General features: G+C 40.6%; 1 long non-coding RNA gene, 1 other non-coding gene and 1 pseudogene across 7 annotated transcripts in view; 1 reads left to right on the top strand and 2 right to left on the bottom strand.

Moving 5' to 3' along the window:
• Window positions 1-395: 395 nt before the first annotated feature.
• Window positions 396-468, bottom strand: TRNAG-CCC (transfer RNA glycine (anticodon CCC)). The gene has a single exon. It is a non-coding gene; the product is annotated as a tRNA-Gly (tRNA).
• Window positions 469-9589: 9121 nt separating this feature from the next.
• Window positions 9590-18708, top strand: LOC133059731 (tripartite motif-containing protein 26-like; annotated as a pseudogene).
• LOC133059732 (uncharacterized) overlaps window positions 11584-21155 on the bottom strand; it is a 23902-nt gene continuing 14330 nt past the window's right edge. For 2 of the 6 annotated variants that reach the window (XR_009693610.1, XR_009693609.1), the window contains 3 exons: window positions 17396-17495; window positions 16075-16135; window positions 11584-14475 (listed from right to left, as the gene is read on the bottom strand). This is a non-coding gene — a long non-coding RNA (uncharacterized LOC133059732). Of the gene's footprint in view, window positions 14476-16074; window positions 16136-17395; window positions 17496-18695; window positions 18871-19952; window positions 20027-21155 lie in introns of all 6 variants that reach the window. The other 4 variants (XR_009693611.1, XR_009693613.1, XR_009693612.1 and 1 more) reach the window with 4 other exon arrangements.

Below are 21155 nucleotides of genomic sequence, written 5' to 3'. Positions count from 1 at the left end.
AGAACTAACACATAGGAGGATGAGAACGTCAAGCTGAAGAGGAACAACCTTCCCTTTGAGCAGAGGATCAGCCTTCCTTGTGGCCCGTGAACAGCTGGCAGCTGCTGTGCAAAGGCCTGTCCTGCTCCACAGGGAGAAAGTTCATGAGGTCCAAAGGCTGGGAGCTGGCAGGTGCTGGAAGAATCTCATTGCCAGAGACTCTGGGGAGGTTGGTTACAGATGCCCACCGTTCTGTGAGGCCTGAACAGGGCAGGGAGACCAATGGCAGGACTTTCTTTTTTTTTTTAATATATATTTATTTATTTGGCTACTTCGGGTCTTAGAAGCAGAATGCAGGATCTTTGATCTTCATTGTGGCACACAGGATCTTTAGTAACAGCATAAGGGATCTGTAGTTCCCAGACCAGGGATCAAACCTGGGCCCTCCGCAATGGGAGTGCAGAGTCTTAGCCACTGGACCACCAGGGAAGTTTCAGCACTCCCTCACTGTTGCTTTTGCGACTTCTTGTTATTAATACCAGAGTCCCCTTCAAACTTTGTTATTTATCTGGGAATTCGATAGAAATGTGCTGCCCCCAAAATAAAAACAGGTTAATCAGATACTGGCAGGAGGGTGAGGGCACTTTTTTTTTTAGTTGGAGGCTGTAGGGCTAATAGTTTATCCTCTCTGGGTTGTGGAATGTCTCTTCAGGCTCTACCTAAATGACTGCTAAGGAAGACACAGAACCCCAGGTTTTATCTTCACTCAAGGCCCACCCAGCCTTAACTAGAGACTCTAGGAGAGAGTCTGTTCCTTGTCTATTCCAGCATCTATTGATTCTAGGTGTTTCTTGAATAGTGATTGTGTCACTTTAAGCTCTGCCTCTGTCTTCACATTGCCTCTTCCTTTTCTCCGTGTTTCTCTTATAAGGACATTTGGATTGGATTTAGGGTCCACCCTGGTAGTCCAGGATGGTCTCATCTCAAGGTGTTTTTCCAAATAAGTTAAACTTCACGGGTTCTGGGGATTCAAACATAGGCATATCTTTTTTTTGGGGGGGGGGGTGGCCACCATTCAACCCACCACTGGGGAGGACAGCCCATAACAGGAAGGAGTGGGCCACTTCTCTAATCCAAGAAAATGCAGAGGAATCTGAGTAGTCAAGTCTTTATCTGGCTTTGGTGGCAGGATAATGCTGGCTTCACAGAGCCTGATTAGGCTGTCTGGTCTAGAAGTAGTAGAGATGTAAGTTTCCTGCAAAAACGCTTTTTCATGACTACTCTGATCTTTTTATCTTTTGTGCCCCTATTTGGCTTGGGGATTCATATTTGTCCTCACAAATCTGAATTCGATTAGCGAGGTCATATGTGACAAGACAGGATTAGTTTGTTATAGGTGACACTGCACTTCGCCAACATGCATGCTTAGTCTGAGGTAAAAAATAATGGGGTTCCTGGCATCATATGAAGAGTCACTAAGACTTCAGGGGAAAATATCAAAGAATTCTGGGATATCAATAGGTATGGCTGTTCAGATTGGTGGAACTCCAGTGGTCCATGAGCTCTCCAAAATGCTGGGATTTTGAGGTGGGGTGGAGCACTCGGAATTTTCAAATGGGCAAAGACAAATGAATGGTGAAAAGGCAAGAAGCACCTGACTCTGGATGGGTGAACCCCGCCTCGGGCTGCCCCCCACCCCCACCCTGCACCTCTCCCACGCAGTACAAAGGGTAAGATCTTCACTTCTAGGTCCAGGAAACCAGAGGCCTGCCTGGGAGAAAGAGGGTCCTGTGTTGCCAGGCAACCATAGGTTTCACCCGAGGTAGCCCACAGGAACTTAGCAGACGTGAGGGCCGCAATCTTGGCCAGTTGGTCTCTGCTGCGTTATTTTCATTCTTCTGACTGAGTTGTAAAATAGGCCTATCAGTGTCTTTGAGCCCTGCCTCACAGGACTGTTGAGGATCACAACACGGTACGGTACAAACAACTTATTTTAAAAGCATTCGTAGCCAGTGAATCGCCCTGGTGTCTCTGGGTTTTCCTTTTCCCCAGCTGACCTGGGCGCCAGCGCAAGTCCGAGGACACCGGGGTCCCTGAGGAACCGTTACACCTTGTGGTCTGCCCGGTGGAGGCCTTTCTGGACGGTCTGACAAGGCAAGACTGAGGGTCTGGGGTCCCGGAGGCGCCGGCAAGGCTGGGGTTGCCCTGAAGGGCCTGGCAGTGGTCGCAGAGGCTCCAGCAGAGCCCAGTTACTGAGGTCTTGTCCGTGATTACCTAGGAGCAGGCGGCCCAGGTGAGTGCGGGGTGGGCCAGGTGCTTTGCCGGTGGGTGCACTGCAGAGGAGAGAGAACCAGCATTCTGTAGGGTATTTTGCTTTCCAGAGTGATTTTCACTTATTTACCTGACCTCATTGAACCCTTTCTGCAGTCCTCTGGGATGTACAGGTTATTATTATTATCCCCCGTGTATGGGAATGATGGTGGTGCTGGTGGAGAGCTTCATGGCTGGGTTAAGGCCAACTGATGCCCTAAGGACAGCTTTACAGTAGTACCCCCTTGGCTTTTCCATGGTTTAACATGGCATCTTAAGAATACTGAGCCTTTCTATCCTATTTATATAGTGTATTTCACCATTTACTTAGATCCTCTTTGATTTCCTTCATGTTTTTTGTAATTTATTAGCTTACAGCATAGAGATCTTACACATATTTTGTAAGATTTGTATTTAAGTATTTCATGTTTTATGGTATTGTTGTAAATGGTACTTTTAAAAAATTGTCAATCTTCACTAGTTCATTTATTTGTGTATATTAACAAACTATTTTTAAAATACTGACCCAGTATCCTGTGATTTTGTGAAGCTCATTTATTCGGCTTCGTTTTTATAGGATCTTTGGCATTTTCTTTCCCCCCACCGACTTTATTGAGCTATAATTGATATATAAATTTAAAATGGTTTCCAGGGCAGCACAGCAGTAAAGAATCTGCCTGCCAATACAAGAGACACAGGTTAGATCCCTGGGCTGGGAAGATCCCCTGGAGTAGGAAAAGGCATCCCACTCCAGTATCACTGCCTGGAAAATTCTATAGACTGAGGAGCCTGGTGGGCTACAGTCCATGGGATCACAAAGAATTACACACAATTGAGGGACTGAGCACAAGTTTAAAGTGGGCAGTGTGCTGATTTGAAACAAATATATCACAATATGATTACCATCATTGTGTTAGCTGCATCACATAATTACCGTTTATTTTTTGTGGTGAGAAGATTTAAGATCTACTCTCTTAGCAGTTTTCAATTATACAGTACAGTACTGTTACCTGTGATCACAGTGCAGTGCATTAGGCTCCCAGAACTTGTTCATCTTTTAACTGGAAGTTTGTACCCTTTGACCAACATCTTCCTGATTCCCCTACTCTCCTAGCCCCTGGTAACCTCAATTCTATACTCTTATTTCTGTGAGTTGTGATCTTTATATTCCCATAAGTGATATAATATAGTATTTGCCATTCTCTGTCTGAATTATTTCACTTAACATAGGTCCATCCAAGTTGTCACAAATGGCAGGATTTCCTTCTTTCTTATGGCTGAATAATATCCCATTAGATATATTATACTGTATATTAGGGCTTCCCTGGTAACTCAGTGGTAGAGAACTCACCTGTAATGCAAGGGATGCAGGTTTGATTCCTGGGTTGGAAAAATTCCCTGGAGAAGGGAGTGGCAACCTACTGCAGTACTCTTGCCTGGGAAAATCCCATGGACAGAGGAGCCCGGTGGGCTGTAGTCCATGGGGTCACAATAGTGTCAGACATGACTTAGCTACTAAACAACAACAAAATTTTATATTATATTAATATATGGAGGGCTTCTCAGATGGCTCAGTGGTAAAGAATCTGCCTGCCCATGCAGGAGACACAGAAGTAGGTTTGATCCCTGGGTTGGGAAGATCCCCTAAAAGAGGAAATGACAACCCACTCCAGTATTCTTGCCTAGAAAATTCTATGGACAGAGGAGCCTGGCGGGCTACAGTCCATGGGTCACCAAGAGTCGGACATGACTGAGCAACTGAGCACACATGCCCACTTATATATATATCACACCTTCTCTATCCATTCATTCACAGATGGACACTTAGGTTGTTTCCACATCTTGCCTATCGCGAATAATACTGCAAAAACATGGGAGTGCAGATATCTCTTCAATATCCTGTTTTTATTTCCTTTGAATATGTACCCAGAAGTTGGATTGCTGGATCTATTGGCAGTTCTATTTTTGCTTGTTTGAGAAATCTAATAAACCAAACTAATAGATACAGAGAACAGATGGGTGGTTGTCAGAGGTGGGAGTAGGGTGGACAAAATGCATGAAGGTAGTCAAAAGGTACAAACTTTCAGTTATAAGATATGTAAGTTCTTGAGATGTATTATACAGCATGGCAACCAAAAAAAAGTATATTCTGCTACTGTTGTATGTCTGTTAGGTCCATTTAGACTAAAGTATGGTTGAAATCCAATGTTTCTGATTTTCTGTCCAGATGATCTGCTCGTTGCTTGCAATATTGAAGTCCCTTGCTATTATTGTATTGTTATCTGTTTCTCCCTTCAGACCTGTTAGTATTTGCTTAACACATTTAGGTAGTCTGATGTTGGGTGCATATATATTTATCATTGCTGTATTCTCTTGAAGAATTGGGCTTCCCTGATAGCTCAGTTGGTAAAGAATCCGCCTGCAATGCAGGAGACCCTGGTTCAATTCCTGCATTGGGAAGATCCTCTGGAGAAGGGATAGGCTACCCACTCCAGCTTCTTGGGCTTCCCTTGTGGCTCAACTGGTAAAGAATCCACCTGCAATGTGGGAGACCTGGGTTTGATCCCTGGGTTGGGAAAATCCCCTGGAGAAGGGAAAGGCTACCCACTCCAGTATTCTGGCCTGGAGAATTCCATGGACTGTATAATCCATGGGGTTGCCAAGAGTTGGACACAACTGAGCAACTTTCACTCACTTGATGAATTGACCCCTTTATTATTATATAATGCCTTTATCTATTATTGTTTTCAGCTTCAAGTCTATTTTCTCCGATACAAGTAAAGCTACCTTCACTCTCTTTTGTTTTCTATTTGCATGGACTATTTTTTCTGCATCCCTTTACTTTAAGCCTATGAGTGAACTTACAGCTGAAAGGGAGTATCTTGCAGGAAGCTTATAGTTGAATTTTTAAAATCCTTCCAGTACATTTTGATTGAAGAATTCTATATGTTTACCTTTAGGGTAATTGTTGATAGGTAAGGACTTACTGATGCCATCTTATTGATTGCTTTCTGGCTGTTTTGCAGTTCCCTTTTTTCCTTGCTCCCTTCCTCTGTGAATTGGTTGTTTTCTGTAGTGGTATACTCTTGATTTCCTTCTCTTTATCTTTTGTGAATCTATTGTAAGTTTTTGTGCTTTATGGTTACCTCAAGGCTTACATAAAACCTCTTGTAGATGTTATCAGTCTGTTTTATACTGCGAGCAACTTAGTTTCACTAACATGCAAAAACTCTACCCTTTTACTTCTCACCTACTTACACTTTTAATGTTAGATTTTACCTCTTTTGGTATTGTATATTTATTAAGAAATTATAGTAACTGTGTAGTTATTTTTAATGTTCTTGTCATTTAACCTTTATACTATAGTTAAGTGGCCAACACACTATCATATTACAGTATGAGAGTTTTCTGAATTTGACTCTTTATTCATTCTTTACCTATATGTTCTATGTATTTGTATGTTTTCATATTACTAATTAGCATCTTTTTATTTCAGCTTGAAGAACTCCTTCTAGCATTTCTCGTAAGGAAGATCTAGCGGTGATAAACTCCCTCAGTTTTTGTTTGTCTGGTGAAGTCTGTCTTTTTTAAACGGTGTTTTGTAAACATTTTGTGTGATTATATTATTTATTTATTGGGCTGCACTGGGCCTTTGTTGCTGTGTGTGGGCTTTCTCTAGTTGCAGCCAGCTGGAGTTACTCTTTGTTGAAGTGTGCAGGCTTCTCATTGCAGTGGTTTCTTTTGTTGTGGCACTTGGGCTTAGTAGTTGTGACATATGGGCTTAGTTGCTCCACAGCATGAGGGATCCTCCTGGACCAGGGATTGAACCCATGTATCCTGCATTGGCAGGTGGATTCTTAACCACTGGACCACCAGAGAAATCCCATCTGGTAAAGTCTTTTTTTTTTTTTTTTTTTAACCTTTTTGTTGTAAATTATGTTTTTGCTAATTTTTAAAATTTTCTCATTGAAGGATAATTGCTTTACAGAATTTTGTTGTTTTCTGTCAAACCATCTGGTAAAGTCTTTGTTGTTGTTTAGTTGCTTAGTCATGTCCAACTCTTTGTGGCCCATGGACTGTAGCCTGCCAGGCTCCTCTGTCTGTGGGATTTTCTGGGCAAGAATACTGGAATGGAGTGCCGTTTTCTTCTCCAGAGGATCTTTCTGACCCAGGGATCATACCCACATCTCCTGCATTGCAGACAGATTTTTTACTGCTGCACTACCAGGGAAGCCCAGAGTCTTTGTTTCTCTTAATAAAGGACAACTTCGTCAGATAGAGAATTCTCAATGTGTAATTGACATCTAATTCTTGAGTATATCATCCAACTCTTTCCTGGCCTATAGGATTTCTGCTAAGAAATCCACTGCTAGCCTAATAGGAGCAGCTTTGTAGTTTACAGTCTTCTTTTTTCTTGCTGATTTTAGGGTTCTGTCCTTGTCTTATATTTTTGGCAGTTTTATTATAATGTGTCTTGGAGAAGATCATTTCAGACTGAAGTAATAGGGTGATCTAATAGCTTTGTGAACTTGAGTGTGCAAATTTCTCCCAGGTTTGGAAAAGTTTTAGCCATCGTTTCTTCAAATAGTTTTTCTGTCTGTGTCTCCCTCTCTTCTCCTCTGAAACTCCGATGATTCAGATTTTGTTTCTTTTGATGGTGCTCTGTTGTTGCACACACATTTGTGATTAGCATATTTTCTTGAAGAAATAACCCTTTTATCATTATGTAATAGCCCTATTTATCCCTTGTAACATAGCTTGTTCTGAAGTCTACTTTATCTAATATTAACATAGCTACTCCAGCTTTATTTTGATTAGAATTTGCTAGATGGTACACTTTTTTCAATTCTTTTACTTTTAGAGATCTATATTATTATATTTAATATCTATCTAACAATAATATAGATATTTAGAGATTTTTATTATTACACATAACATTCTATTTGGAGATAGAACATAGTTTTGTCTTTCTTATAAACCAATTTGACAGTCTCTTTTAGTAGGTGTGTCTAGACTATTCACATTTAATGTAATTATTAACATTGTTGAACTTGGGTCCACTATTTTATTATTTCTATTTGTAACCTATTTTTTTTACTCTTCTATTTCATTTTCCTTGCCTTCTCTTCACTGATTTCTAATGTTTTAACATATTCCAAGTTATTTACCTGATAGCTTTTGACTATATCTCTTCATAGTATTTTTTGGTGTTGGTATCTGGGTTACAGTATATAGACCTTACAGTTAAAAAGCTAAGCAGAATTAAAAGTTTGCAACTTCAAGTAAAATGCAGAAGCCTTACAACCATATGGATCACTTTCCCTATAATTGTCGTATGTATTACATCTACATAATCTAACAATGTTATAATTTTTGCTTCCAATTGTCCTACATATCTTAAAGAACTTGTGAGATGTAAAATAAGCTACTGTATTTACCCAAATGGTTACCATTTCTGTTGCCCTTTCTTCTGTTTTCTTGTTATTCCTGAAGTTCCAAATGTCCCTGTGAAATTTCACATTAACCTGAAGAACTTCCATTTAGCAGTTCTTTTAGGACAGGTTTACTGGTGATACATTTTCTCATTTTTCTTTCATCTGAAAATATTTATATTTTGCTTTCATTTCTGAAGGATATTTTACTGCTGTTGAACCCTGGATTGACAGGACTTTTCACAGCACTTTCCAGATGTTTCTCCCACTGTCTGTTGGCCTTTATGGTTTCTAATAAGAAATGTGCCAACATCTGAGTCATCCTTCCCCTCATTGTGATGTTATTTTTTTCTGATTGCTTCCAAGATTTTTTTCTTCATCTTTGCTTTACAGCAGTTTGATGGTGCTGTATTTGTGGTGGTTTTTCCTTAAGTTATTCTCTTTGGCATTTGTTGAGCTTCTTGAATCTGTAAATCTGTGTCTTTTGCCGTACATACTTGAGAAGTTTTCAGCTAATTTTTTCTCTGTTTTTTCCTTTACCAATTTCTTTTCCTTCTCTGGTATTCTAATGGCGTGAATGTTAGACCTTTTGATATTTTATAAGTCACTGAGTTTCTGCTTTGTTCTATTATTAAGATTTGATAATTTTTATTGCATCTTCTTCAAGTTCATTGACTTTTTTTTCCCCTGTCATCTGCATTCTGCTGTTAAGACCATGCAGTCAAATTTTTATTTCAGATATTCTATTATTTAATTCAGTGACCAGATATGGGAGGTGGTAGTGAAAGAATGAGGTGTCTAAAATCACACCTAGGTTTTAGCTTGAGTAGTGGGGTAGTTGTTGGTAGCTCTTACCAAGGAATAAGAACAATGAGGAAAATAATGCAATTGGAGATGTGAATTTAAGCTGCAAGTGATGACATAGTAGGCGTCTGTAGTTCCCTAGAGTTTGCATTTCTGGGTAGAAGTCAGGGTTAGTGATAAAGTTGGTGTGGTTTAAATCAGTGATTTTCAAATTATCGATTGCAATAGCTTATATCATGGCATCAATTTTGTGGGTTATAACCAGCATTTTAAAAATGGACTGCAGTTTTAAAAGTCAGAGAAAATGATATTGAACAAAACTTGTGTTTTAGTATGTGTGTGCATATGCATGTGCATGTGTTAATTTATTAGACTGGGATGTGAATGCATTTCTAACTGTGGTGTTTCCAAAAATGTTTGAAAACCATTAGTTTAAATCATAATGATGTTTACAAGCCAGCATATGAATAAAAGACCTATGGTTGAACCTAATGGTTTCTAATAATCTAACTCTCATGTTCTCAGATAAGTTTAAAATATAGACCTAAAGTTTTTATAATTATAATTTTTTTGGCCACACCGTGTGGCATGTGGGATCTTAGTTCCCCAATCAGGGAATGAACCCATGCCTTCTGCAATAGGAATGCAAATTCTTAACCACTGGACCTAAGCCCTAAATTTTTGTAATTCCTATTCTTTACTATTGAATCATTTACAGCAAATATTTTCACTAAAGCTGATCTACTTAGAGTTAGGGAAATTCCTTAGACTTTATTGGGTATTTACTTTCCCAATACTACAATCTTCTAGAATACTCACCACTTAATTACACGTATTAGTACCCCTTAAAATGTTTACAGAAAAGCAGACTACCTGAAACTAATGCCAGTTTAGCTTTGCAGGCTGGAATCTGTTCTGGATAGTGGTCTGAAAGGAACTTTGGATTTAGAGGGAAAAGGTTGGGAACAATTTGAACATAAAAACTATTTTCTCATGAGTTCCATTTTAATGTTGAATAAATTCACAATTTCTGTTTTTCCTTTGCATCTTCTTAGAAGGTCGTTCGTCATTTTGAGAAGGAACGCTCTGCAGGGTTTCAGCGTTGCTATCATGGCCACTGCCTCTCCTCTGACGAAACTGGAGGACGAGGTGCTGTGTTCTATCTGTCTTGACTACTTGAAAGACCCCGTTACCGTCGACTGTGGTCATGTCTTCTGCTATCACTGCATCATTAAGGTCTGTGAATCTGCTCAGCAGCCATTATATTGTTCTCTCTGCAAGACAGCCTTTAAGAAAGAGAATATCCGCCATGTGTGGCAGATGGCCAGCATAGTGGAGAACATCTGGAGGATGAAAGTAGATGAGGAGAGACAACCCAGAGAGGACAGACCGCTCGAGCAGAGAGCGGAGAAGCTGTGCGGGCAGCATTTGGAGCTGTATTACCACTGCAAGGACGACCGGCAGATCCTGGGTGTCGTGTGTCGGGCGTCCCGGGAGCACAGGCACCACGCTGCTCTTCTGCTGGAGAAAGCTGCCCAGTCCTATCGGGTAAGAAGCTTGCTGGACCCCGGCTCTGTTCTTGGAGCCAAAAAAGTTCTATTGTACCTTCAGGATAAGGTCCAAAATTTGTTTAATAAACACTTTATTGAGGTATGATTGACACATAAAAAGCTGCCCTTATATTTACTGTATGCTACTTGATGAATTTGGGGATCAATATGTCACTACCATCAAGGCCAGAGACATATTCATCACCTCCCAAAGTTTCCTCCCACCTGATTTATTATTGTCTTACTGTGTGTGAGAAAGAGAGAACACTTAGCATAAGATCTATCCTATTAGCAAATGTTAACTATACAACACAGTATTGTTATCTGTAAGCACTATGGTGTAGACTAGATCTTCAGAATTTATCTTGCATAACTGAAACTTTTACCCTTTGACCATCACCTCCCCTTTACCTTCCCCTCCAGCTGCAGGCCACCACCATTCTACTCTGCTTCTAAGAGTTTTAGATTCCTCATACAAGTGAGATGATATAGTATTTGTCTTTTGTGCCTAGCTTATTTCACCTTGCATGATGTCCTCCAGGTCCATCTGTGTGGTTGCAAATGGCAGGATTTTCTTCTTTTTAAAAGGCTGAGTAAGATTCCATTGTATGTATGTACCACACTGTCTGTATCCATTCATCCATTGAATATTAGGTTGTTTCCAAAGCTTGGCTGTTGAGGATAATGCTGCAATAAACATGGGAGTGCAGATGTCTCTTTGAGATCCTGATTTCAGTTCCTTTGGATTAATACCTAGAAATAGGATTGCTGGATCATATGGTAGTTCTATTTTTAATTTTTTGAGAAGCATCTACTGTGTTTTCCATGACTGTGCCAGTTTCCATTCTCATTAGTAGTGTACCAGGGTTTCCTTTTCCTCACATCTTCACCAATACTTGTTATCTTTCATTTTTTTAAATAATAGCCATTCTAACAATTGTAAGGGGAAGGTTCAAATTCTATAGCATGGTAAGTTGTTGGCAACATGGATTCTTTTAATTTGAATAATAAAACTGGTTTGTTTTCATATCTTTATAATAGCAAACCTATCCCATTGCTTTGATGTTTTAGTTTCTGAAGCATCTGATCAAGCCTCAACCAGCAATATGGAATACTAGTGCTCTTGATAGCCGTCTTGATACTTAGCTTCAAAGTGTGTGCTTCATATGTATTATAAAAATATTTGTGAGAATATTGCATCTTGTATGAATTTCCTTTCAGAATTTAATCTCAGGGAAAACATTATTTTTTTCTGACATACCAGTATTTTTCCTTCTGTCTGCTAAAGGATTACATGAATCACTACTTCCCTTTTGTCTTTGGTTAACAGGACTCTTAAAATTGATTTAGTCATTCCCTCAGTGATTTGGAGTTAGTGTATATATTTTCCTTCATTATTTTGTGTTGATTTTCTTTTTTATTTCCATGTTATCCATTAATTTTAATATAAATTATATTTGTGGTGGAAAGAAACAGTGTAAATATAAAAACTACACTATAAGTCTTAGTAGTTGTAATGATAATAAATTTTATCTCACTTATTTTTCTCCCAGTTTTATTGAGATGTAATTGACATACAGTACAGTATAAGTTTAACATGCATTTTATCTCACTTCTGAGAAGCTACTCTAAGCTAACATAGCACTCACTTTGTTTCTTCATCATTAACTAGGATGAAAACTATTCCAACCTAGTTATCTTATAACACTACATAAGATCAAGACTATCTGATTTCACTCTGAAATCATTTTTCAGGTGTCTTTTCTTATTGAAGGCATTTTCATCTTCATCTTGAGATTATTCATGGTTTTTTTTTCCCCCCATAGGGTAGAATTCTAAACCATCTGAAGATTCTGAAGGGAGACCAGGACAGGATTCAGAATTTTCAATCTACAGGAGAAGATGAGATTCAGGCCCTGTTGGTACGAGACATTTCGGGTGAATGTTCTGTGTACCTGTGTTGGGTGGGAGAGAGAGAGAGAGAGAGTGTGTGTGTGTGTGTGTGTGTGTGTGTGTGTGCGTGTGTAGGTTGAGGGGAGGGGGCATAATGAGGGATGAGGAGAAAGTGGGTGTGATAGAAGGGATTCTTGTTCTGAACTTATCCTCAGATCTCACAAATGTTTCCAGTCTCTCAGGAGAAATCCTCTTTGTCTTTCTGCCTTTACTGTAGGCAAAATTCCAGAACCACAAGCAAGACATAGCATCAGTGTTTGAGCAGGGCTATCAGTTCCTGAGAGAAAGGGAGCAGCACCTGTTGGAGTGGCTGGAGGGAATGGAGCAACAGCTCACTGAAGGGAGGAACAGCCATGTCACCAAGGGCTCTGAGGAGGTCATCCGGCTGAAGACCCTGATTTCTGAGCTAGAGAAGAAGGCTCAGCAGCCAGCACTTGAACTTTTGCAGGTGATGGACCAGTTAAATTGTACCCAAGTCCTCTTGCTCCAGGCTGCAGTCTGGCCCCTCCATTAGCATGAGATCTGGACCAGGAGTCAGGAGAGACAAGGTTTTGTTCTCCTTTGTTGAGTTCATTGACAAGTTAATGAGCAAACCGATAGGTTGTAAGTCCCAAATCACAGTGGGCAGGAGACTGCAATATGCACAGATATGCAATATGCACTGAGATAGTAAGATCTGTCAGTCAATTCAGTTCAGTTACTCAGTCATGTCCAACTCTTTGCAACCCCATGGACTGCAGCACGCCAGGCTTCCCTGTCAATCACCAACTCCCGGAGCTTGTTCAAACTCATGTCCATTGAGTTGGTCGTGCCATCCAACCATCTCATCCTCTGCTGTCCCCTTCTCCTCCTGCCTTCAATCTTTCCCAGCATCAGGGGCTTTTCCAATGAGTCAGTTCTTTGCATCAGGTGGTCAGAGTATTAGAGCTTCAGCTTCAGCATCAGTCCTTCCAATGAATGTTCAGGACTAATCTCCTTTAGGATGGACTGGTTTGATCTCCTTGCAGTCCAAGGGACCCTCAAGAGTCTTCTCCAACACCACAGTTCAAAGATCAATTCTTTGACGCTCAACTCTCTTTATGGTCCAACTCTTACATCCATACATGTACATTTATAATTATAAGAAATAATTGAGTTTTAAATCTTATAATCAGACTGGAAGCCACAGGAATTCTGGAAAAGGCTAGTCAGGAAAAGCTTCATGGATGAAGCAGCTTGTAATGGTAGCCTTGAGGAAAATGTAAAGATTTGGGTTAGCAGGAAAGAGGAGTTGAACATTCCATTTGTGGAGGTACATTGGTTAAAATGAAACACATGAATGTGATAATAAACTTAATGTGTGATAATAAAAAGGTGGGTGTAGGTGCAGCATGCATGTCAGTCCTTTCCGACTCTCTGCGACCCCAGGGGCTGTAGCCCGCCAGTCTCCTCTGTTCATGGGGTTTTCCAGGCAAGAATACTAGACTGGGTTAGCCATTTCCTCCTCCAGGGGATCTTCCTGACCCAGGGATCGAACCTGAGTCTCCTGTGGCTGTTGCACTGACGAGAGGATTCTCTACCATTGAGCCACCTGGGAAGACCGCAGGTGCTGAGGAAGAGAGTTTGGAAGATAGGAAGGATACATAGAGTGAAAGGGGCCACCTTTCTGGAGGAGTCAGCCTAAGTGAGGAAGAAATTAAAGGGAAGATGGGCTAGGTAAGATGGAGCCAGCTGAGTAGAGGCCTTCAAAGGCATTCTGAGATTTCAGTCTTAATCTGATAGACAGTAGAAGTCTTAACAGATCAAGAAAGTTTTCCTGGAGAGGATATTCTAGACTCAAATGGAGGAAAGGAAGGGGAAACATGTGTCCTCACAAACTGATACGACAGTGGAGAATAGCACAGGTCCAAGCCCACCAGAAAATTCTCTGTACAGTCCTATTGTGTACCTATTCCCAGCGAGCTCATCGTAAGGAATGGTGTCAGCTCCTGGGAACCTTATTTCCATGACAGTCTGTCTTCTCTTCCTTTCTAGGACCCAAGTGACATAACAAGCAGGTAAGTGCTGCTTGCTTTATTTTTTTAACCACTTAGGTGTTCCTTTGTTTTTTCTTTCTATCACCAAAACTTATTGAAATTTGGTAAGGGCTGAAAGGGGTTATTTGGAAGAAGAGAGGTTCCTCTAGAAAGTGTAATATGAAAGGTATTCCATAGAACATCCTAGAAAAATTATTGTCTTGGAACTTAGGATGCTAAGAGGATAGGGAGAATTGAAAAATTGATTATGGCAGAGTATTTGAAAAAGTTTAAAACACACATTTGTTGCTAAGACCCAGTGTCCTTTTGTTCTTTTTATTCCTGTTTGGTTCCCAGCCGCCTCTCCTGGCTGCACTTCCCTCACATTTTGTAAAGCACATTTCTTCATCAAGTTGTTGTCCATGCTTGTTAGTGATGGTTTCCTGCTGTCTGCTGGATCACAAGAAGAAGATACTTATATGAGTCACAGAAATAATGGTTTCTTTGACAGTGGTTCTCAATGTGTTAGGCATTAAACACTGACAGTTTTCAAAAACCATACCCATAACGATATGCAGAAGCTTTGAACAGAGATAAAAGCCAAATATTTTGAGAATACACAGTTCATCCCAGAGACACCCAGGACTGTTGACATAGTCTGAGCATTTACCATGGACCAGTTACCAGGTGGGGAAAGGAGATAGGATGCCAGATTCTGGCTAGGGAGACCAGACAGAGACAGTTGGAGATGAGTGATTATATAAGAAATGAGAGTGATACAGAATGTGTAAGACTTCTTGCCCGAGAATATTTTGTCTGCTATCAGTAGTTAGTCTAGTTTTCTTTTGATTAGTGTTTGCATACTATTAAACTTTTTTTTTTTTTAACTATTGAACTTTTTATTCTCTAACTCTCAACCTATCTGGGCTGTTATTTTTATGTATCTCTTATATGCAACATAAAATTTTGTTTTCTTTTAAAATAAATTCATCTGACACATTTTAATTGGAATATTTAGTATTTATAACTCCTGGAAATCACTTTCATTTATATTTTAAAAAGTATTTGCAGTGTTTCACAAATAATATCCTTACATTTTATTGTTTATATATGAATATGTTTTGTTTATATCTATTTTTGCCTTCTCTACTTGCCTTTCTCTTTTTTCTCTTTTTAATATTTTATAATATTGTGTGTATATATTTATGAGCCTTGTTTTTGAAATATGCTATAATTTCTAGTCCATAGTATTTTTCATTGTTTTCTAGATATTTTAACATTTTAAATTTCATTTGCTATTTAATATAAGATTTGTTTAAAAAAGAGGACATCTGTCAATGGTGCTGTGTTTTTTTCCCCAACAGTTTTATGTTTCATAGTTTTTATATTTTGTGATCAGACAAGTGTGTTGCCATTTCTACTATTTTGGACTTTATCGAGGCTTTCTGTATTGTGTGTTTTAACTATTTGGACAGTTGTATGCACTTGAAAATAAGGTACTTTCTTTGTGTTCTTGGAATAGGATTGATATATCTCCATGAGGTTTTCCTTAGTAATTTTGTTATTTAAGTATTTTGTATTGATATACTTAAGAGGGCCCAGATAGCTCAGTCGGTAGGTCAAACAGCAGACTTTTAATCTGTTTAAGTCCCTGTTCATGCATAGCTCTAGGTTTTTGGGCTTCCCTGGTGGCTCAGTGGTAAAAAAAATCTCCCGCAGGTTGATCCCTGGGTCAGGAAGATGCCCTGGAAAAGGGAATGGCAACCCACTCCAGTATTCTTGCCTGGAGAATCCCATGGTCAGAGGAGCCTGGAAGGTTGCAGTCCATGGGGTCTCAATAGTCCGACATGACTCAGCAACTAAACCACCATAAATGACATGTGGGTGGATAGAGAATCCTTGGATCATGGCCCTTTCTTCAGATCTCTATATTCTTCTCTCTGATGTCGAAACCAGCCACTTGGAAAAGCCTCTTTGGTCCATTATTGGTATTTGTTCACATGTGTATACTCTGACAGTGGGAAACCATGCCTTTCTCTCAGGAGTACTTACTGTGACTTCATTATCTCTAGATACCGCTGGAAGAAGTTCTGGATTGAAAAGCCTATCAGTCCTGCAATCAGAAAACAGATGGAAGAATTTTCAGATAAACTTCTTTGTTTAGAGAAAGGACTCAGAGGATTCCATGGTAAAGGAGGGAGTTCTGAGCCTAGAAAACCTTCTTTCTTTCTCTGTAATGTTTCTTTAAATTTTGATCATGGCCGCACCTTCTCAGAGTTCCTGGCTCTTGTGCATGTCATTCACACCAGGCAGGGACACTGGGGAGGAAATTTAAGTCCAAACCATGGAGGCTTCCATGGGATAGTCTAAGACTGTTCCATAATGTAGAATCATAGTTAAGAGGTCTCAGAGTTGGTAGAAATATATTTCATATCCAACAGTGAGGTAAAAGAAGATTGGGAGGCTATGGAAAACAGTATGGCATTTCCACAAAATTTTAAACACATAATTACCATATGATCTAGCATTCCCACTTCCCAAAGAATTAAAAGCAAGCCCTCAAAGAGATATTTGCACTCTCATGTTCATAGCAACATTATTCACAATGGACAGGAAGTATAAGCAACCCAAATGTTCATCACTGGATGAATGGAGAAATGGAATGTGGCATATGCAGACAACTGAATACTATCCAGCCTAAAAAAGGAAGGAAGCTGTGACACATACTCTAACATGGATGAAACTCAAGGACAATATGCTAAATGAAATGAGCCAGTCACGAAGAGACAAGTACTGTGTGATTCCATGTACATGAGGTCTCTGAAGCAGTCAAATCCATAGGAACAGAAAGTAGATTAGTGGTTGCCAGGTTAGAGAGGAGGGGGAAATGAGGAGCTGTTGTTTAATAAGTATAGAGTTTAAGTTTTAAAAAATGCAAAAGTTCTGGAAATTGATTGCACAACAATTTAGACATATTTAACATTAATGAACTATACACTTAAAAATGGTAAAGACAGTAAATGTTATGTGTTTTAATGACAATTGAAAATAAAATTAAAGAATAGTGAGCAAATGACTCTAAAGAGGTGTCTTTGAGAGTGGAGAGAAATAGTGTGGTTTAGGACTAGAAGTTTAGGACTCAGTTTAAAAACGGGTAGTATGCCCAAAGGTACTCTTTAATGAAGCAAGGTGGGTTCAGCACGTCTTGTCATGGACATTCACATGAACCTATTTGGACTGGACAGCTGTGGGTGTCTCCTGAATTAATTCCTCTGTTTCGCTTGAACTTTCATGATCCCCTGTTAACTGTTAAAGTTATATGAGATACCGTAAGAGAGTCTGACCGAGAAGCTCTGGTGTCAGAGCCACTTACTGTCAAGAATTCCCTTGTGGTCCAGTGGGTAGGACTCTGTGCTTTCACTGCCCTCAGCCTGAGTTCAATTCCTGGTCTTCCCGAAACCAGAGCAGTGTGGCTAAAGGGAAAAAAAAAAAACAACAAGAAAGAATTGCTCACTGTCCTTTTGTTCTTTTACTCTAGGAAAATTGACGAGGGAGCTGCAATATAAGACAAGTGAGTATCTGGAGGGGATAGTGGCTGAAGTTTGCAAATTACCACTTTCCTGTGAAGCTCTTATTACTTATGGGTCAGCCCATTTGTTTTAACGAGGAAGGTCTTCATGTGACTAACGTATCCAAATTCTTTATCCTGAGTTCAGAACCATAAACCATTCCCCAGATTTGCTCAGCTGTAGTGATCCCAGTTCTTATCTTTTTTTCCTCTCCAGTCTCTTCGCACTGCCTGAGGCCTTGAATTTTCTGTGTTCTTTATACTCTCTAGATATGGTTGCTAATAGTCTGAACACAAGGTCAAAGCAGTCTTTGTCCTGGTCCCCTGAGGAGTCTCCCACCATTGTCACAAAGGCCCCAGAACCTATGGGACAAATCTCATTTGGTATCTTTTCTAATGCCACACCTTTGTCTCCTTGTCCCCACAGTGAGGATCATCCTGGATTCCCAGACAGCCAATGGCTACCTCTCAGTGTCTCCAAATGGGAAGAGTATGATGTTCACTGGCTTGCGGATGAACAAATGCCAGCGTGGTCAGCGATTTGATCCACAGCCCGGGGTGCTGGGCAGTAAGGGCTTCACATGGGCAAAGTGTACTGGGAAGTGAAAGTGGACCGGATCTGGTGAGAAGCAGAGGAGGAAGAAGACGCAAGGAGAGACAGGGCTGGAAGCAGAGGTGTGTTCGGCAGTAGTGATCTTGGTGGATTTATAGGCATCACTGATGGGTGTCATTCTCCTGGATATAGAGAGGAGAATGAGGAGTTGGAGGAGGAATGGTCTCAGGAAAATGGATTATAGCCAAAATTCTGCCTGGTAGGGGTGGCAAGAGAGTCAGTAGTGAGAAGGGGATTTCTCAACTTCACCCCCGAGGAGGGGTTCTGGACTCTGCAGCTGTCCTCAGCTGGGGTGTTTATATGCACCAGCCCTGAGCCCTTCCAGATCCTGTCCTACTGCCCCCAGCAGATTGGAGTTGCTCTGGATTATGATGGTGGGAAGGTAACTTTTACCAATGCCAGAACTCAAGAGTTCATCTATGAATTCTCATCTGCCTTCACTGGGAGAATTTTCCCTTTCCTGTGGCTTAACTGCACGAGATCCAGACTTACGCTGAGACCCTGAGAGAAGGCCTCCTGGCACAGCCCCAGGCTTTTTCATTTAGCCTTTGTTCCTTTTCCTCATTCCCAGCTCTGCCTCAGCCGGACGGTCCTGCTGGGTTTCTGAAAGCTCTCAGATGACAGGCATTATGGCAGTCATGAGTCTCTTGTCCTCGCTGCTCTGTCTCTGAAATGGGGATGGTAATAGTTGATCTTCTTTCTCTAAGGGGAATGGTTGGAATGTCTTCAATGTGTTTATTAAAATGTGTGTTAACTGATTTATCTCTTCTGTTGCCTTTGATTTGGTTCTTCACCTGCCACTGAGACAAAGGTATGAGAAGGAGTGACTGTGTTACAGAATCTCGGCTCCTGCAACAAATAGTAATTGGTGACAACATCCATATTGATTTCTGAAGCACCTTTTCTGCCCCATAATTTCTCCTGCCATCCTTCTAAGCAGTTGTTGTTCCGTTGCTTAGTTGTGTCTGACTTTTTGCATCTCCATGGAGTGCAGCAAGCAGGCCTCCCTGTCCTTCACCATGCCCCGGAGTTTGCTCAAACTCATATCCATTGAGCCAATGATGCCCTCCAAACATCTCATCCTCTGTCACCCCTTTCTCCTCCTGCCCTCAATCTTTGGCAGCATCAGGGTCTTCCAAATCATCTAAGCAGCTGAGGAAATGGTAAATATTTGGCAGTTCATAACTGTTTAACCTTTGATATACTGTAAGATTTGAGATATCTGGTGTAAGAATTCCTTCATTTATCTGCCACGTTCTGATAATTTTTTCAATGGGAAGGCAAGAGGGGAAGCCATGTAAGGTTCAGGTGTATATGAGTTTTTGGAACTCATTTGGTTCTGAAGTCATGTCTTATGTCAGCTGTGTTTTGAGATGGTAGAAATAGATACTAAGCTTAATGTTAAATTAGCATTCTTACATATAAGCAGCAGAAAACAAATGGGCTGATTTTAGAAAAAGGGAAATTTTTTTAAAAAGGGAAATTAATTAAACATCACTGGGGCATGTGGAGTGCGAAGAGGGAGGGATACATACACCTGCCTGCATGCAAATTCTGGAGGCATGTCCATGTGACCCCCAGAGAGTGGGAGCTGCAGTGAGAGGGGGAGGAGGTGGAGTAGTCAGCAGGGCTTGAGAGGATGGTTGAATTGTCAGGATATAGACAGAATACATCATGCACGAGTCCAAGCTACTGGGCAGTGTATATAATCTGGTGGGGAACAGAAGAGGAAGAAGAACGAACACTTACTTATGGAGCCAGAGGTGTGTTTGGCAGTAGCTATCTTGGTGGATTCATAGACTCAACTGATAGGTCAAGTTTTCCTGGATACAGAGATGAGAATGAAGAGTTGAGGAAGGAATGGGCTCAGGAAATTAGTGGATAGAACAGGCCCAAGTTCTTCATGTAACTAACCCCTAAATCAAAATCTGCCATTAAGCACACCAGAGTATAGGATGCCTGCCTGTGCCCAGCAACAAAAAAGGTTAGGAAAGTGTGTTTTTAGCTTCTGTAATAAGAGGTGGTCTCATCAAGACTCATGTAGTTCACCTTTCTCAAGACATGGGAGCAGATGCTAGTTGCCAAAGAACTTCCCATACTTAAACTCCTGGGTTCAAAATGTGGGAAAATTTGCTCTGATAGCTCAGTTGTTTAAGAATGTTTTGGTGAAGGACTTCTCTGGTGGTACAGTGGATAAGAATCCCCTTGTATTCAGGTTCAACCCAGGGACACAGGTTCAACCCTGGTTGGGGAAGATTCCGAATACCTCAGAGCAACTGATCCTGTGTGCTGCAACTACTGAAGCCCCTGGGCCCAGAGCCTGTGCTCTGCAACAAGAGAAGACATGGCAATGAGAGGCCTGTGCTCTGCAACTAGAAAGGAGCCACCCCCCAGCCCACTGTCTGCAAGTAGAGAAAGCCCATGCACTGCAGCGAAGACCCAGTGCAAAGATAAAAATTAATAATTTAAAAAACAATAACAAAATCTTTTTCACTGAGGAGAGACAGCTTTCCCAGGACTACAGCCCAGCCAGGAGCAAGCCTCTGATATGAAAACTAACCAATCCAGACTTCCATCCCACCCTGCCACCACCCCCCTTACCCCCTGATCTGCCTTTATACCCTAAGAGGTAATGTTCCTTTGCCTTAATGATTCCAGGGCCAGGTACCAGACAATCAAAGACCACTACTATAACCCAAAGCCTGCTGATACTTATTCATACCAGCCAATCCTAATCTGTTTTCCCTGCCCTACCTTGACTTTCCCAAGAAGACCTATTAAAGGTCTAGCCTTTATTTTCCTTTCATCTTTGCCAAGCTGACAGATATAATTTTTCTTCCATTTTTCCTTTCACATTCCCACTTTTCCCATTTATTAATAATGAATTTATTTGGTATTTACATTTCTTTTCCAAATTGTTTTTTTAATAGTCTTTATTTTCCAGTCTTGATG

This window comes from Dama dama, chromosome 7 (assembly GCF_033118175.1).
Source record: "Dama dama isolate Ldn47 chromosome 7, ASM3311817v1, whole genome shotgun sequence".
Classification (NCBI taxonomy): domain Eukaryota; kingdom Metazoa; phylum Chordata; class Mammalia; order Artiodactyla; family Cervidae; genus Dama; species Dama dama.
Note: the sequence above shows the minus strand (reverse complement) of the source record. Positions and strands in the feature narration are given on the sequence as shown.